Source organism: Melanotaenia boesemani, chromosome 4 (genome assembly GCF_017639745.1).
Source record: "Melanotaenia boesemani isolate fMelBoe1 chromosome 4, fMelBoe1.pri, whole genome shotgun sequence".
In the NCBI taxonomy this organism is placed as follows: Eukaryota; Metazoa; Chordata; class Actinopteri; order Atheriniformes; family Melanotaeniidae; genus Melanotaenia; species Melanotaenia boesemani.
Genome location: NC_055685.1, coordinates 14564573 through 14582212, shown reverse-complemented (window position 1 = coordinate 14582212; position 17640 = coordinate 14564573). Strand labels below are relative to the sequence as shown.

Sequence of the window (17640 nt, the reverse complement as noted above, 5' to 3'; positions counted from 1 at the left end):
TCACTCCAAAAAATCTGAACCTGAATTTTCTAGGGAAAAAAACAAACAAAAAAACATGGAAACCTTACCACTGATATTTAAAGATGAAAGAATCCGCTTTTTGTACTTTTTCTACACTGTTATCTGTTGTTTAACAAAGATCTCATCTGACAAGAACGTATGAACCCCCCACCCCCCCCCCCCCCCCCCCCCCCACCCCCCTGCCCACTTCAGATCGAACTCAGGGTTCACCATCCTGACATGGTTCAATCATTTGAACACTGCTGGTCAGTCAATAAACTGACACTCTATAAATAAGTGACTAAAATACAGTTCATTAAAGGTTAATTAGTGAAATCAGAAGTCAAACTCATTAACCCACTCATGTTGCTTCTTTAATGTGACTAAAACAAAAGGACAAGAAATAATTTAAAATGTTGCTATATAGAAAAATCTAAAGACACAGTAACAACTGCAAAAAGAAGAAAAAAAAAAAAAAAAAGAGTCATCTTCTACTGTCAGATAGGCCCATTACAACTGATGTGGGGTTGCAAAATTATTCATGACAACATAATCTTTAAGGGTGAATAGAAAGATAGTGTTACATTTCAGATTAGAAAGAAGTCACACAATCTGCTCAAACTTTCCAACAAAACAATAACAGTGCTGCATTATATCATCAATTTAACTTTATTTTGTAATGAACTATAGACCATTTCTCTTCTTTTATGTCTGTTGCTTTTCACACATGCAAAGCTATAAATATGTATATGTATAGGTTACCATAAATGGAGCAATTTACCCCATCACTTTGATAGACCAGGCTGGAATACATAAATGTAGCCATAACAAACATCTCAATGTATCTCCCACCATGCTGCTATCAGCAGTGCTCAGTCCAGTTTAGAGGAGTGTGAAGTAATGTGTGTGAAGATATGAAAATGCTCTATTAAATCTTCCAACCACACCCTATCCATGGCCCAAGTTACAGCTAGTGACAGCAAAAAGTGGTATAGACATGGAGTGGGATGCTATCGCTGAGGCAGTTGGAGCAGTGTGCCTTGGCCAGAGGGCAGGTAAGTGACATTGAGTGGAGCCTGAAAGCTGGAAGGGAATGTCCTTAGCTATCCCCAGCTTACATAGCTCTAACGACCCATCCCCAGCAGCCATTAAAGAGTTGGAAATGAGCAAGGCAGTGTGAGAATCTCCCTCTGCCAGGATGATGGCAGCCTGCTTCTGTTGCTCTGCCTTTTCTACAATGAAACAGGCCCTCTTGGCCTACTGTTGGGCCACCTTTCATTTCACCAACCTCTGTGAATTTCTTGCCAAAGGTCAAAGGTGGATGCTCTTTCTAAAAGGTTCTCACTAACCTGCCTAGATACAAACTCTCTGAGTAAAGAGCTCACCAGCATCAAACCTAGCCACTACAGCCTTTAAGAGCTCAGTGGTGGCAGTAGCACCCCCTCATCATAGTCCTCACCAATACTGGTGAAGATGTGTGGCAGGTGACTCGTCATCGGCCGGAAGAAAAAGGAAGCCTAAGGTCCCCTTTCCTCTAGGGGACCTTAGGTTTATATTTTGTCCTTTAATTATAAAAACTACAAAGAATGATCGTCATTTATCTCATTGTCATGTTGACATGTAATTACGTCACATCATGCCTCTACATGCCATGCTATGTGCACATAAAAGTGAGCTTCAATCCGACCAGCAGACGGGGCGCTGTGGAAAAAAAAAAAAAGACACGTAGGCAGTTTAAAACGCTGCTGTGATAGTTTATACTCAATGTTTGCAAAATAGCTATTTTATATATCCTATGTAAAAACGTCTCGGGATACATTGAGTACACTTGATATATCGCCCACCCACAGTGTAAATATGCTTCATCATGTCTGACAACACTGGCCTGCAAATGCATGCAAAGAGCCTTAACAGTACAGTCCTACTTCAACTACAAATTACAGCTACATTATTAACATTTCAAATGCAGTAACTTCAACATTTATGAGTAACACTGCAGTCTGGGTTTATGTCACTTTAAATTGCCAAGCAACCAGGGAGACAATCATATCATTTCATCAGTTCTGTGAATACATTTGCTGTTTGCTAAGTTAGGGGTGAATAGTGCTTTAAATGTTTGGGTGTAACTCAAGAATGTTTTTAAGATAAAGACTCATATGTAGCTTGAGTTGAAATACTCATCAAAGCCAACAATAAATAAGTTGAAAAGACTTTTCCACCAAAATTTTGGGATCAGTTAAGCAATTAAACTCTAAATAATTTCCTACAGTAATTGTTGTTTTCTTTCTTCAGTGAACACTGTTGTTCAACTTGAATCTCTGCAGGTTTTCTCTATTACCCCCCCCCCCCCCCTCCAGAATTAATTCAATAAGGCAAGAAATGTAATTTAAAGTGTGTTGATATAAATTTATAAGCTGTGGGCAAAGCTCTGAAGTTGTGCTTCAGTAACATTTGTGTGGAAGCAGAGTAAATGAAAAAGAATATCCTATTCAATGAAGCATTAATGACTTCACAAAAGATGATTACATATCTAAAGCTAGGAATGCTGTAATTATACTAATAATGGAATATTTACATATTTTCACAGATTTAAGAAGAAATTGAAAGAGCAGGTAGGCTGTATTATAACTAATACTCATTACCAAAAGAAAAACAGGCTTAATGAGTTTTTGGGTAACAGATTGAGGAGAAGAAGAAAAAAATATATACAGCGAATCTTGAGTCAAAGCCAAATCCACAGATCCCAGACTTCAGGAACGCGTCTTATAAGGGGGTGTAGATTTACATTCAAACAAGATAAGCTTAAGTATCCTGATAAGTAAACATAGGAACTGCTTTTAAAAAATCCTAGAGTGATCCTGCAAGAGTCTGGACTTCAATCCAGTAGAGCAGGGCTATAAAACTCCGGCCCTCAAGGGCTACTATCCTGCAGGTTTTAGATGTCCCCCTGCTTCAATACATCTGATTCAGATTGACAGGTCATTGTGCAGAACTTAAGCTGTTGGATCCATTTAATTTGAATCACGTTTATTGGAGCAGGAAAGCATCTAAATCCTGCAAGACAGTGGCCCTCGAGAGCCAGAGTTGAATAAGCCTGCAGTACACCTTCCCTGGAGGAACAAAAGAATTGGTGTTTGGTGGTTATTCTCAAGTCAAAAAAATTGTAAAGCAGAACTATTAAACTATGTAAGTCTAGAGCATATAGTGACAGTCAGACACACCAGAGTCGCAAGAGGCCACAGTGAGAACATCACAGTGGTTACACAAGATCATCAAGATGCACAAGCAGAAGTGGGACGTCAACTGCCACATCATCCTCTATTTGAGGCGGAGCAAAATCCTCTTTTTGACTCTCAATATACCCCATCAAAAGTGAAGCTCCCCTCTGGTGATAGGATGGATGGCTCCTTCTGCTTCATTAATCTAATGACAATGCCCTGTGACTAAGACCAGCTTAGCAGGCATTGCTCATCCCCACTGGCTTCTCTTTCACTTATCATGCTATCTTTGCATGAAAGCAACGGGGGCAAAGACAGTGAAGGAGGGGTGAACAAAATAAGAGTGAATACAAACAATGACCATCTGATTTTACATTGGTATCTATGGTGACCAGAGGATGGTCATATACATAATAAACTTGATATACAATAATGATAAAGGGTAATATGAATTATATTTCAAAAACTGTTGAAAAAGTCTCAATACCTTTTATAGATTGCCCAGAGCTGGTATCTGTAATTATCAACATATCAAAATTAGTAATAATAGTGGATCTTATGAGAAAGAGATGAAATAAATAAATATAAAGCCACTGCACACTAAATATATCCTGGTGTTGAGGATTGAGGCTGAACAGATGCTACAAGAACTGTTATTAGTCTTCTTGGACTCCTAAACAGCTCTTAACAGACCATAATCTTGTCTTTCTCAGTAATGGCAAACAAAACAGCTCTTTATCATCCTCCAATTCTATTGCAAACTGTCTCTTTGCTGCTACTGTAGCCACTCTAAATACTTTGAATGTGAGAATATTTACATAATTACTACTTTTCTGACAGAATGAATGCAGAAGACTGCAATCTAGTTCTGCAGCTGATAATTGTGAACAGTCAATTGGGTAGCATCTACACAGAACAATTAAATACAGCTAAATATGATACAACATTAGCTATAAAGCAGCTTTAACTATGAACTCATGATGACTGCAACATGCTTTTAGTTCAGCCCTGTGAAGAGTGATTTAGAAATATTTCCTTCCATCTGACACCTCTGGGAATGTCACTGCTCTGTGGTGTATGTGTAGCTCATAGATGTCCGCAAGGAGCAGAGACTGTGTCTATGTTAGTCCAGCGTCACATAGAAGAGATGTCTGCTTCAGCCTAACCTCTGGGGAAATAGCGACCAGAAGTTGACTGTCAATGAGTGGAGCTGCTGACCTAGAACAGCTCAGGGTCAGTGTGGAAAAATTGGCCTCATACACAAGAGAAAAGAGGCTTCTTAACTAAATGTGTGACACTGTAAGTCAAGCTAACTGCCGAGCATTCCTCCTCACATTAAGAGTTAATGTAACAGATCTGTTTGGGTATGACACTGCTCCATGAACACACTATGACAATGCCTGAGGAACTTGACTGTGCTATACTGTGTGACCTTTTAAATGGTTTACACTATGGTACACATAAAGGAAATAATTTACACCATTTTTATTTGAGTCAGTATATTACAATTACAGCTAGATGATCAAAAAGGAGACAAAATAAAATAAAGGCAACAATTCAGCCAATGCAGTGCAATCCGACAATCATACCCATAAAGGTATGGTCTTTTTTCTGCATTTCTATGAGGTGAAATTTTCTTCACCTGAATGACTCTGGCTTGATTGAGTGTTCCTCTTCATTGTTACCAAGGAGCATGTTTGTTGCCATGGTGATACAGAAAGCAGGAGCTGATACAGTATTTCATTTCTAACTGAACAAAAAGCTAAATGAAAATTTTCCATTGTGAAAGACAGGCAGGGATTAAAAGTTTTACATTTTCATTTGTGAATGCTGCTGCAATTATTATGTGATGAAACACCTTGTATAATTTGCAACAGTTTGCAATACTTTACAGTGTTATCAGTGGTAATATGTTGTAGAATACATGGAGGCTAAATAAAAAAAATAGATATTCTGCACCTTCGCATCATACAAATGTACAAAAAAAAAAAAAAAAATCTACGCAACTCCACCTCTGTTTTTTTGTTATTACAAAACATAGAAAAATGGATAGCAACTATCAGTATAGGGTAGTCACTGTATGTGTGTATCATTCAGTGTATTTTGGAGGTTTACTGTGTACTCACTTGCTGATGATCTGAGTTATAAAAGACAAACAGAGGCACTTTTGTGTGTCTGCAATGAGAAAGTGCAATTGCATTTTATTTCAGTTCGAGCGAGCTTATGTGTTGGTGTCAAGCAGAAGTGTCTGTTAAAATATATTTGAAGCTTAACTTCTGGCTTCATTTTACCTCTTACAATAAAACTTAAGATAACCTTGAACCTGTAAATACATCTTTCTGTTCTGCCATTAGGAAGGTGAATGCCACCATAAAAGAAACATTTACAGTAATACAGGCATTGACAATTTTCTGCTGCACAGGGGACATCATAACCCCGGCTTTTATAGCTGAAGACATTGGTTTCTACCACCTTGACATCCAAGTCACTGTTAAATTCAAATAATATATGACAGACAAATTACAACCTCAGTTCCAAAAATAGTTGGGATGCTGTGTAAAATATACATTTAAACAGAATGCAGTAATTTTCAAATGACATAAACCCCATATTTTATTCACAGTAGAACATAAACAACACATCAGATGTTGAAACTGATACATTTTACCATTTAATGGAAAATAGTAGTCATTTTAAATGTGATGACAGCAACAGAAGAAGGTGAAGTTTACTGTTGTGCAGCAACCCCTCTTCTTTAAAGCAACTGTCTATAAACATCAGTGGAGATCAGTTACTGGAGTTTTAGGAGACGAATGTTACCCTATTCGTGTCTGATATAGGATTCTAGCTGCTTCTGTCCTGGGCCTTTGCTACTGGATTTTTTTTGTTTTTTTTGTTTCTGTTGGTGAAAGGTCTGGACTGCAGGCAGGTCAATTTAGCACCCAGACTCTTTTCCTGCGAAGCCATATTGTTGTGATGGATGTAATATATAGCTGAGTGTTATCTTGCTGAAATATGCAAGACCTTCTCTGAAAGAGACATTACAAATGCAACCCCGTACCATCAGAGATACAGGCCTTCAAACCATCCGGTCCCTCTCCTCTTTAGTCTGCAGGACACGGTGTCCACAGTTTCCAAAAAATAATTACAAATTTTGATTCATCACACTACAAAACAGTTTTCCATTTTACCTCAAGCCATTTTAAATTAGCTTTGTTTCAGAGAGGACAGTGATTTTGGATTGTGTTCACATATGGCTTCTTCTTTTGCACGATAGAGCTTTACCTTGCATGGATTGCATGACGAACAATGTGCACAGACAGTGATGTCTGGAAGTGTTCCTGTACGGGCTCAATATAAAGTCGTAAAGATTTGCAGCTGTAAATGAATTTTTGAAAAATCTGGTGAAATTTTTAAGTTTATGAATGTGTAGAAAAGCATTTGCATGGTTGTAAAATTTGTATGTGGGGAAAAAAAAAATAAAAGTGTTTTTGCAAACATCTTTTCACGGATGCAAAGTGAAAAACTGTCCACTCCCCTTAGGGTCGGAAGGACAGGAAGGCGTCTGCTCTCCGATTGGACAGTTTGATTTGTCATCATCCAATCGGATAAAAGTGTAAAGATGGGACTAAAAATCTGTATCTGCAACTTCAGAGTATTGAGCAATTACTATTGAATCTATTAATCTTTTGTTATTATACAATTAGATGGTTGAATCTTCAAAGTCCTTACAATTTTATATTTAACTGACATTGTTCCATAATGTTTAGACACAGTTTGTTGCAGATCGGTGAACCTCTTCCCATCTGTACATCTAAGAGGCTTTGCCTCTCTGCAATGCTCTTTTCATACTCAGTCATGTTACTGACCTTTTGCCAAATAACCTAATTAGTTGTCAAATGCTCCTCCAGTTGGTTTTGATTTGTGCCAATTACTTCCTCAGCTTTTTCTTGCCCCTATTCCAACTTTTTTGAGATATGTTGTTGCCATCAAATTCAAAGTGAGCTAATGTCTTGTTGTCTACTGGGAATAAAATATGGGGTTTATGAGATTTGCAAATCAGTGCATTCTGTTTTTATTTACATATTAAACACAGCATTCCAACTTTCCTTAAAACTGGGGTTGTAATTGACATGTAATTAAGGAACTTTCAAGTTTAGCATGAAATCTTGTTAGAGCTTTTGGTGTGTGTTGAATTTAAATCCATAGTTGATATTATATCTGTGTAAATCATCTGAATGGCACCAAAGTGTATACATACACACATGTCCTACTGCACTTCCAAGTTAATGTTAAATTCCAGTTCAAGTAGCATTTTAGTTGTGCAACATGTGACACAATCCCCCCCGTGGCAGAGTGTAATGCAATAAGATCAAACCAATGAATGCATAATGGATCAAATGAACCCAAAATAACATGCCGTACTTCCAGAAAATGTATCCCATTATAGGCTTTCAGCAATAAGCATTAAAGCAAGTGTGCACAACATGAACAGTTTATAGTTTAAGTAACAGTATGAGATAGATCAGTAAACTATGTTTACTATATAAATCCTGGAGTATCTAAGTTAATGTGGCTAACTCTGGGTGGTATATTCGAATGTTGTAAGCTGCTAGCAGGGGAGAGAGAAATGGTTTGTGTGCCTCTGTGAGCAAACTGTATTTGCATACTCTATTGATAGAGATCAAAGATAGTGGGATGAGCAGTACCTGTATCATGAATATGCATGAGGTAATGTTCTGTTTTCATTATGAGTCCATTTAAGCCTGAGATGCACTGCTGTGCTTTCACCTTATCCAGAATATTCTCTCAACCTGTGACCTTTGCTAAACAAAACACAACTTATCTGGCTTTAAGTCTTAAAAAAGGAGTTGGAGGACAGAAAATAAATACAGCAACAAAAGTGGTGAGAAAAGAGATAAGTACACACCAGGTCAGAGAAGAAAGGAAATTAAATTAGTTTTAAGTCCTGCTTGTGTTTGGCTGGATTTATGTTCCTGCTTTGCTGATTTCATAAAAAAAAAAAAAAAATTAAATAAAAAAACCTGAACATCTTACAGGCAGAAATACAATGGTCCCAAAGCAAGAGGAACATGCATAAACAGAATCAACAAGAGAATACTGCCGTCCTTTTTCCTTAAAGAAGCAATGTAGGAATTAGTGAAATCTATGGCTAAGGAGTCCAAACAATGTAGTGACTAATACTCACTTTCCAAGCTGGTTGGAAAGGAGGCTGCCCTTCCCAAAACAATGGGTTAGTCTTTCCTGCAGACAACAACAGCCTGTTTATTGTATAAAGAATACTCAAACTCTGGTGGTTGTGAATTCAATTGCACATGAAGGTGACGTTGAAATGGTCAAGATGGTTTTGTAGAAAGAATGTATATTAGTCTTAACCTTGTTACTGTTTAATCCAAGCAAAACAGCTTGGGTTACTTTATCCCACAAAAGTGATAATATTGGTAAAACAGCATCCAGGAAGTAAGAAAGTGTAATCGTAATGTGTTGTGTTGACATAACACCAAGGCAACCAGCAAAATTGTGTCCATTCAATTAAATCAGCTGAAAATTTCCATCCAGTGACACCTCTGAAGAAGACAGAAGGGTTACCATCGAAACATGTCAAGTGTGTGTGACAAACTGTGTGTCTAAAAAAAGAAACCAAAAATTATGTTTTACCAAGTAATGTTACTACCTAAACCTAACCAGGAATTGACCAAACGTCTTTGTGACATGTTAAAGGAAACCACTGGAGAATGACATTTACTCCAACATGCAAAACCTATGTGAGTTTTAGTTCCCTCCTGCCACATGCAGTACTTATTTACATATAGAAACCTTACATTTTTTTTTTGCATTTGGCATCTACTGCATGCTGTAGCTTTAAAGGCAAAACACTCCCTCTCCTCACAACCCCATGTCCCTACCTTTCTCAAACACTGAGGTAGAATAAAAGCACAAAAGCCCTGCCTTTGCAAAATTAGCCTGGCATCATGAAAATATATATATATATATATATATATTTTATATTTTATTAATGAAGCCCTTCCCCACCTGCTGCCCCAAAAAAAAAAAAAAAAAAAAAAAAAAAACTGTAACACCATCTTAATCATCTAAAGAGGAAGATCCCAATTATCTATAGTGGCCCTCGCTCGACTAATACCTCTCTGCTGGTGCCAAACTTCTCTTCCTCCCCAAACCCATCACTCCAAATTTGATAAGGAACAAATCCCACTCTGCTCATCTAGTCTATTGTCTCTTCTTTGATTGATTATTGAAGAAATGCCAGTCTGTCTAATTTGATACTTTTAAATTAATAGTTAGACTTTTCAAATAAATTCAAGTACAGTTATAGGACGAGATGCAGCATAGTTTGAATCATTTTTTGTCTATTTTAGTTTTCATTTTAATTTTCCATTTTTGTGTTATTGAATAAAGCACAGCTTAATTTACTGTTGCTAATCCTTTCTCAAGTAATGAGCAATAAACAAGAAAAAAATGTAGTGGCAGTTATGTTTATATAAATGTGATGCAGCTTACTACATTCCCTTACTTCCCCTACATACCTACATACTACATACATATACTCTCCCAAATGATTCAACCCACAAAATAGTGTGCTTCAACCTAATAAGCTATGTGGAGCAATGTCACTTGAACCTCAAAAGATCCACGTTTTTATTCATGCATCTAATTATTCAGTGGTGGGTTGTGCCTGCCATGGCTGGCTTGTGTTATTCAGCATTTTTACCACGGTAAAAAGTCCCGGCTCTAATTAGAAGAGATGATCTATTTGCCTTAATGAGAATTGATGACATTTCTTCTGCATCACCAAACATTTTTTATCTTTCTCTCAGTCTTTGCAGCTCAAGTCTGCACTCTTTTTCACTCCCTCACAGACACATTTCAGAGCTTTGTATAAAAAAGAAATACTAAATGAAACACTATTTAATTGATGGACTTAGTTTCTAGCAGATCTGACTTCATGATGACACCACAACAGCTTTCTGATTATCCAAATATGATTTTATGGATGTCCCCCACAAAAAAAAAAAAAAAAAAAGCTACTCTAGAGCATAAATGCATTAGTCACCTTGTAAAACTATGAACCTGTATAAACAATAACCTTCTGACTTCTTGTTGGGCTCAGAACCGCCTAATGTTTAAACACAAAAGCAGTCCCTTTCCATGAGGCTTTGCAATGCTGTGCTAATGCTGTGTAAACATTGCTGCTGCTGTTTGCCACTGATTTAGCACATGTTAATATTACATGAGACAGAAGGGCCCTTTGATGATGTAAGTGAACATTCAAACTAGGGCTTTCCACCTCAGGGAAGGGGAGATGAGGCTGTGGAGCAGCTCCTTCGAGATTTGTTTCACTTCCGCATTTGCAATCCAGCTTGGGGAGAGTTGAGCTGTTCATTATTTTTATTTTCTTTAGTTGCATTAAAGAGGAGGACTGTTTCAAAAGCCTGCACAGCAACAACATTTTATAGCAGGGTTCCTGCACATTTTCTATTCTACTTGAGCATCAAAGATGCGTTTCCACAGATTACAGTCAAAATACCCAGTATTGTACATCTTTATTTCTAAACAGAGATCGACAATTTTATTCACTCTGATGTGCTTATATAATATCAAGTCAATGCACAGCCAGGGCAAGTAAAATGTTTAAATAGCAACCATTTACCAAAAGCTTAGAGTTAGGCAACAGTATGTTTTGTAATCATTAAAAAAAAGGCAGCATACAGTGAGTCGACGAGAAAATATTTTTCAAATTATTATTTTTTTAACCTTACGGCACACTCATTACATTATACATGATAATTATGGTTCTTATTTAGTCATTTATTTTATTGCACAGTTATTTCCTATGAAGAATAATATAACTTTGAAAACTTGGGAGGGAGAAAACAACACAAATAAGCTAATAAACTCTCGTTTTAGTTAATTTCCAGCATCAACTTAACCTTTTGGATTATATACAATAAGAAACTGTTGCCTGCAGATAATAACAGATAATTAAATCTTCCATTTTGTAATTAATTCCATGGAATGAACTCCCACTTTGTTTCCTGTTTAACTGGAATGAAGCACCAAGGTTCTCAGACTCCAGAATCAGAGCCAGAACCAGAACAATATCTATCTAAAAGCACTACCTAGATCCTCTGATAAGAATAGCAAGTGCATTGAAGTAGCAAATGTTTGGAAGAATGAAAATAAATTTACCACAACTGTCTAACTCCTGTCCCATCTGCATACGTTTTAGCTTTGCTCAGCAACCCAGTTTTCTGGTATAGTTGTACTGGAAAGATGGGAATGAATTTGCTTTACTTGCTTCATTGCTCAGGAGCCCACAAAGAGAACAATGTGTTTATTTGTAGCCATTTTCTAACAGACATTTTTTTTCTTTGAGAGTAAAAGGGATATGATAATGCCTAACAAAGTTAGGCATTATAGACTTAAATCTGGCCTAAGTCTCAGTTCAATACCCTGAGAGGCTTCCAGGTAGCAGCAAATTCTGTTTTCCTTTCTGCTGCTTCACTTGTTTGATAGAACAAATTTCCCCTGGACTATCAGGTGCCTGTGGCCAGTGTGTGTCTTCTGGGAGCTGCCTCCCATCATCGCTACAGCAAGCTCTGATTATACCACACCTCTCTCAGTTGCAACTGGACAGTTCACTGATGATGTGGACAGAAAACTGAGTCTGTTGTTTATGGCTCTCCTATCTCGGAGGTCTCTCTCTTTTTGTCTCTCAATGACTTTGACTACATACTGCATTTTGTAGAAAAGTTACCAAAGCACTAAACAAGTACAGAAACTTGTGCTTTTGCACACACTCACAGCACAATATCATCAATAAAGCAGAATAAGGACAAGCAGGTGTGGGAATGAGGAGATCAGTTTCAGGAGAGGGAACAGACTCTTGATGAGCCATTAACCTGCTGTCGGTGAGGTAAAATGGCTGTGGGACGTGGTTTAATTTACCCTTTTATAAAGAGGTTGTTGAATTGATGAGCCACAGGAAGGGAGTTTCACCCTTGGTTTGGTGTATTAGCAATGTTGATGGTGAACAGGTTGAGTGAAGAATTGGAGAAGAAGTCAATACTCCCAATCGATCCAAGAAGAGCTGCTACAGTCACTGCCAAATCAGTAAAACTAATAATATAGATTTGGGCAAGGTTATTGGAGAGGAAAGCTCTAATTTGAAAAGGAAATCATTTGAAATCTCCTCTGAAACACAATTGTTTTTAGCAAAAGTTGTAATTGAAGATGTAGATTTATTCAGAAAGGTTGAATGATTTTCATTCTGTGGGACATTTTATTTTGTCAGCGAGTGCTTTCATTTATCTGTCTTGGGGTTGGGCATTCTCAGCACCGAGTTTAAGATCTCTCTTAAAAATATCCATCAGCGGGTACAAAGAGTCAATTTTCACTTTGAAATAAGCTGCCAGAAGGTCCTATGTGGTCTCCTCACCATCCATTACAGTGGCTCTATGAATGATAAAACTTAATAGACAAAAGATGACTACCGAAGGTCTCTCCATAAATGAAAAACTGATGAAAAAAACAGAAAATTGTGGTCTTTTGTGTGCACATGTGTACTTGTGTGGTTTTGCAGGTTGCCTGCTGACCCCTTTCACATGTGAGTCAAAAGAAGACATGGGTGTTTCCTGGAAAACAGATAAATGTTTACATGAGTTTTGCCTGTTTAAAGAGCTTCTTTTCATCATGTTGGTGCTTTTAGAGCCACAAGTTTGACAAAAAAATGGCACAACTGTACGGGCTGATGCAGTATCCTCATCCAACACGAGGTCTAGCATCTTTATGAAGCTGCACGTAAATGTTTAGTACCTCTCCACTTTACATCAAAGATAAAAAAAACTTTGGGAAAAATCTCCCATATCTTCAGCAGTCATTAAAATCTAATGCAACTAATGGGTTTACGTTGTTCTGAAATGTTGTCACCTTGACGACTGGCATTATTTCCCTCAGTTGTGAAATATAATTTGCATTAGAATCTGAAAAGATCTGTGTGTATGCAGCTTGCTTATGTGGGAAGGATGAAGTGCTTTAATGCATTTCATATCCTTGAGAATAAAATGAAGACAGACATTAATTGAAATTTCATAGCATGCAAGAACAAAAGGCTTTGGCCTAGAGTAATAACTCCAGTGGCACCATGATTCACATTCACCTCCATCTGGAGAGCGGGTCTTTAATGCTGCCTTCCTATACGAACAGAAAATTGGAAATGGCAATGTGGAAAAGTGCACATATGTGGTGCTCATCACCATTGGTACTTTTGATATATGAATATCAGATAAATTGAAATGTGATGGTAACATAATGAATTATTGGCCAGCTCAACATAAATTCTTTGCATGGATTCAAAGACTAAATGAAGTTCATAATCCCTTTTTCAAATAAGAAAACAGATCCATATTGCTCTTTCAAAATGTATTCATAAACACATTTCCCATACTATACCACTGCAACTACAATATGACTTGTCTATAAGTGAATAATTTTAACCTTTACTGACTGATCTGTTTTGCAGATTATATCAAACAATGGTGCACATCTAATATGATCTAATGAATTAGCCTGAAACACAAAATTGATGTTCAAAGTCATCACAAAGTTCTTTCCTAAATAGATTTCTAAAATCTTTTTTGTCTCACAAACACTTGAACGTTCTCATAACTAATGGGATAAGATTATTTAATACATCTCTACATTACAGATATAAAATGAGATATTTCTGGATGCCCCATAATTTGAAATGCTACATTGTTCACATCCTCAAAAAAGGAAACTCGAAAAATGATAGATGAATCATAGGCAAAAAGGCATTATGGGATATCTAAAGTGATATGACTAAGCCCCGGTAGGCACATGACTAAATTAAGGATTTATGCTGAGCCATATATCATATTACCAAAGGAGGTCTTCTTGTTCGAAGCAAGGAGCCACGCTGCAATGCCAAGTTTTATTCCTCTTTTGCGTCTATTTTGTCACACTTAATCTCATGTAATCCACTTAGTGTCATAAGTAAGAAACATGACAGGAATACCACCACTTCTTATTATGTCGCACCTTTACAGAAGCTATCCCAGCTCTCAGCCAGATTGCTCATGTTGTTGTCTCAAAGAAAAGCTTATCTTCATGGCAGTTTGCTTGGGAAAGGTTTGGTTAAATGTGTCACACAATCATTGCCACCAATTCATGCATTCTAAGAGAGACAGCAGACTCATGAGTTAATTTCCTGCAGCCTGCAGGAGAGGTAGTGGTGGTGGTGGTCTTTTGTAAATACATGCTTGATGCAAATATAATTTGCATTTGTTTCCATCATTTTTTATTTTTGGGACAGTAGAGATGAAACACAAAGACTATAAATGTCAGCCTGACAGTAAAAAAAAAAAAAAAAAATGGTTGACTCCATAGGGCACGGTGACAAATGCTCCCTCATATGTGGGCTAAGTCATTGGGAAATTAATAAAGCCACAATAGAAGACTGCCAGATGTTAGATCTACAGTGTTTATTAAAAAAAAATTCACATTGTTTGTGACTCTACTGCAATTCCGTACACAATGGGCATTTTATAGTATTAACTGTAGATGTATTCAACTGAACAGAGCTATAGGACATTGCTGCTAGTTGACTGTAATGCTGATACTAAAAATCAACAATTATGTTGGGAAATGACAGCTCCAAGATATTGAGCCCAGCACTGCAGTACTACAGAGCAGCACGCTGAAGACAGGTGAGTTAGTGTCTTACAGCTTTGGCAGTGGTTGATTTCCAGTGGGAACTTAACTGAATGTGGCCTGTGGCAGTATTGATCCGATTACCTTGCATCAAGCCCACATCATGTTAAAACCACCCTCAATGAACAGCAGTAAGTCAACAATGCTGAGGGTGGGCTTATCTTACATCAGAGGGCTCTACTTACAGTTGAAACTGAATCTTTTTCAGATTAACTTTCTCCTGCTTCTTATTGCAATATATAAATTCACATAAGAATTTATAATCAATAGAGACAAACAAGCACATGTTTGCTTGAGTACTTGCATTTTCCCTCTGGCTATCAGGGTAAGAAAACTGAAAGTTTTCCCTAATTATGATGTATTGAAATGGAAGGGTTTCTTTTTTTTCCAACACTTTCCTCCTGTATGTATTTTTTGTTTTTTTTTGGGGGGGGGGGTTAAACTGGAAATGGAGGCAACCTGGAATTACAAGAGCTTTGTGAAGCTGCACCAAGGCTGCATATTCTGCATATTTTCTCTGATGTACACTCATTATTGAAGATTTGTCTAACCTCTCAATTAATGAGAAACCCATGAACCCATTTAATACACAATCAAAGAAAAAAAACTAAAATAATTGACTTCCTGTTGGTATCAGAATACCATACAGTGTGTATCTGCCCCTTCCAGGCCTTTTTGCTACAACTCTTCTCCTCCTCATTCAGCTTTGCTGCACCTTCAGGGCCTCACAGTCTAAAAACCTGTGACAACCTCATCTGTTATCTAATCAAAGTGTATCAGTAATACATGGTTCATTGTTATTTATCTTACATAAGTCATTTATTGAGTTTTCATTAAGAAAGATACTATTCTGACAAAGTTATTAATGATGCATCAATCTTGTTTATCCAATTTGTACATACAGGATATATTATTGTAACTAAACTTATAGGAAGATGCTGCCTAATACTCCATTGGTAGCATCATTATTTGTTTCTACCGATATAAAATTTAAATGTATATATAAATATATATTTAAATATAAAAGTTTTTTTCCTTTGTTCCCTCCCCCACACAAAGCTGGTTGATTTTTTTTAAACATACTCTTAAAATAAAGATAAATAAATGACAATTTAAATAAAATAAGTAAATCTGTTTATTTAATGCAATTAAATAAATAAGTTTATTGTGATACTGTAGATATTATCATTAATAACAATAATCCCATTAAATGCTTTGTTGCAAGAGCCAGAATGACAGAGGAGCCAGAGTTTTTTGTGCTGACAAAAAAGAACTACCTGAGATGGATTATGTTGGGTGTGAAATATCATTTTATGTACTTTTGTCAGTATCTTGCAAAGGCAGATTTCCTGTGAGGCTAATAACTCACTGAAAGAGAGGATTATTGTTGGCCCAAAGGTTTGGGTCATCAAGAGAAAACCTGCTCAAATAGTGATCCATACACTTCTCGGTTAACTGTCCAGTAAAGTGCTTAATGCAGTGGCACCCAGAATAACATTTACTGCTGCAGTTTGTCTCATCTCGCTGAGCCCTGAAGGCCGGTTCAGTATTGGTTATATTCAACTTTGTATTGATTTTACATAATAACACGTGGAATCTCTCCCTTTAAATCTGCTCCAAAGTAAGGTCACTTCTACAAAGTGAAAGAGGGAAAAGCTAATGAACTGATGACAATAAAATGATCAGCAAAATGAGAGCCATGACAACAAATGCTGGAATATACTGCATTTGTGAAATAAAGCAACAGTTAAACTGCTGGGTCTAATTACTACACATTTATTAATGAGGAATTCAGCTATTAAAAGGGGGCGAGGTCAAACACTAGTTTGATGAGCAGTTCAAGAAGATTTGCAAATGAAAACACAATAGCATGACAATGTGAGCCGACCATCATTAAATCAGTGGAAGGCAATACTGTATATCAAGTAATAGAAGACAGAAAAGAGCAATGATTAGAGGCAAGCAACCTCACCTGCCTGGGTGCATTGCACATGTACAACACAAACATGTCTAGGTTTATGGTTTTAAAATCATTGTTGGGATGTTGAAGACATAAAGCGGATATAACATTGAGGTCTTTCAAGAGAACAGTTCAAAAATAGACTGAAGGTCAGAGAAAAATCTGGTATTAGAATAGTGATGGAGCGTAACATCCTTTATATGTCCAAGCATCACTGGCACGAATACATTTTCATTGCGGTGGCAATAAAAGGGAACCTTGGAAACCTTAAAATATTGGACATTCATCCTGTTCACTCTGGTGTGCACTAATTTAATAATGAGCTCATATTCCATTGCCATTGGAAAAGGCTGATACTAGTTAATGAAGTAAAAGGAAGAAAAGAAGGATATGCACTAGATGGTAGTGATTGGGGAGGAAATTCTGAAGCTAAATACATGAAATACAACGAGTGGTCAGCATAGTCTACTCCAGTGTTTGTGAACCAGTGTTTCCTCCCTTCCAAAGATTTTAAATGGCAATTCTTGTTTAACCATGGGTATAGACTAATCCAGGCAAATACCAGATGTAGACTCACCGCCATTTTTGCGGTGGAGTTCCTAACAGAAGTAATTGTGAAGAGAATTGGATTATTTCTTAACGCTACTGCTTATTTTTTAACAATGTCAAAGAAATCTGGGAGGACTTGGT

General features: G+C 37.0%; 1 protein-coding gene and 1 pseudogene across 2 annotated transcripts in view; both read right to left on the bottom strand.

The window, feature by feature from the left end:
• ctnna2 (catenin (cadherin-associated protein), alpha 2) overlaps positions 1 to 17640 on the bottom strand; it is a 316827-nt gene that overhangs the window by 54346 nt on the left and 244841 nt on the right. The window lies entirely within an intron of this gene.
• On the bottom strand, positions 1011 to 17533 carry LOC121638219 (annotated as a pseudogene).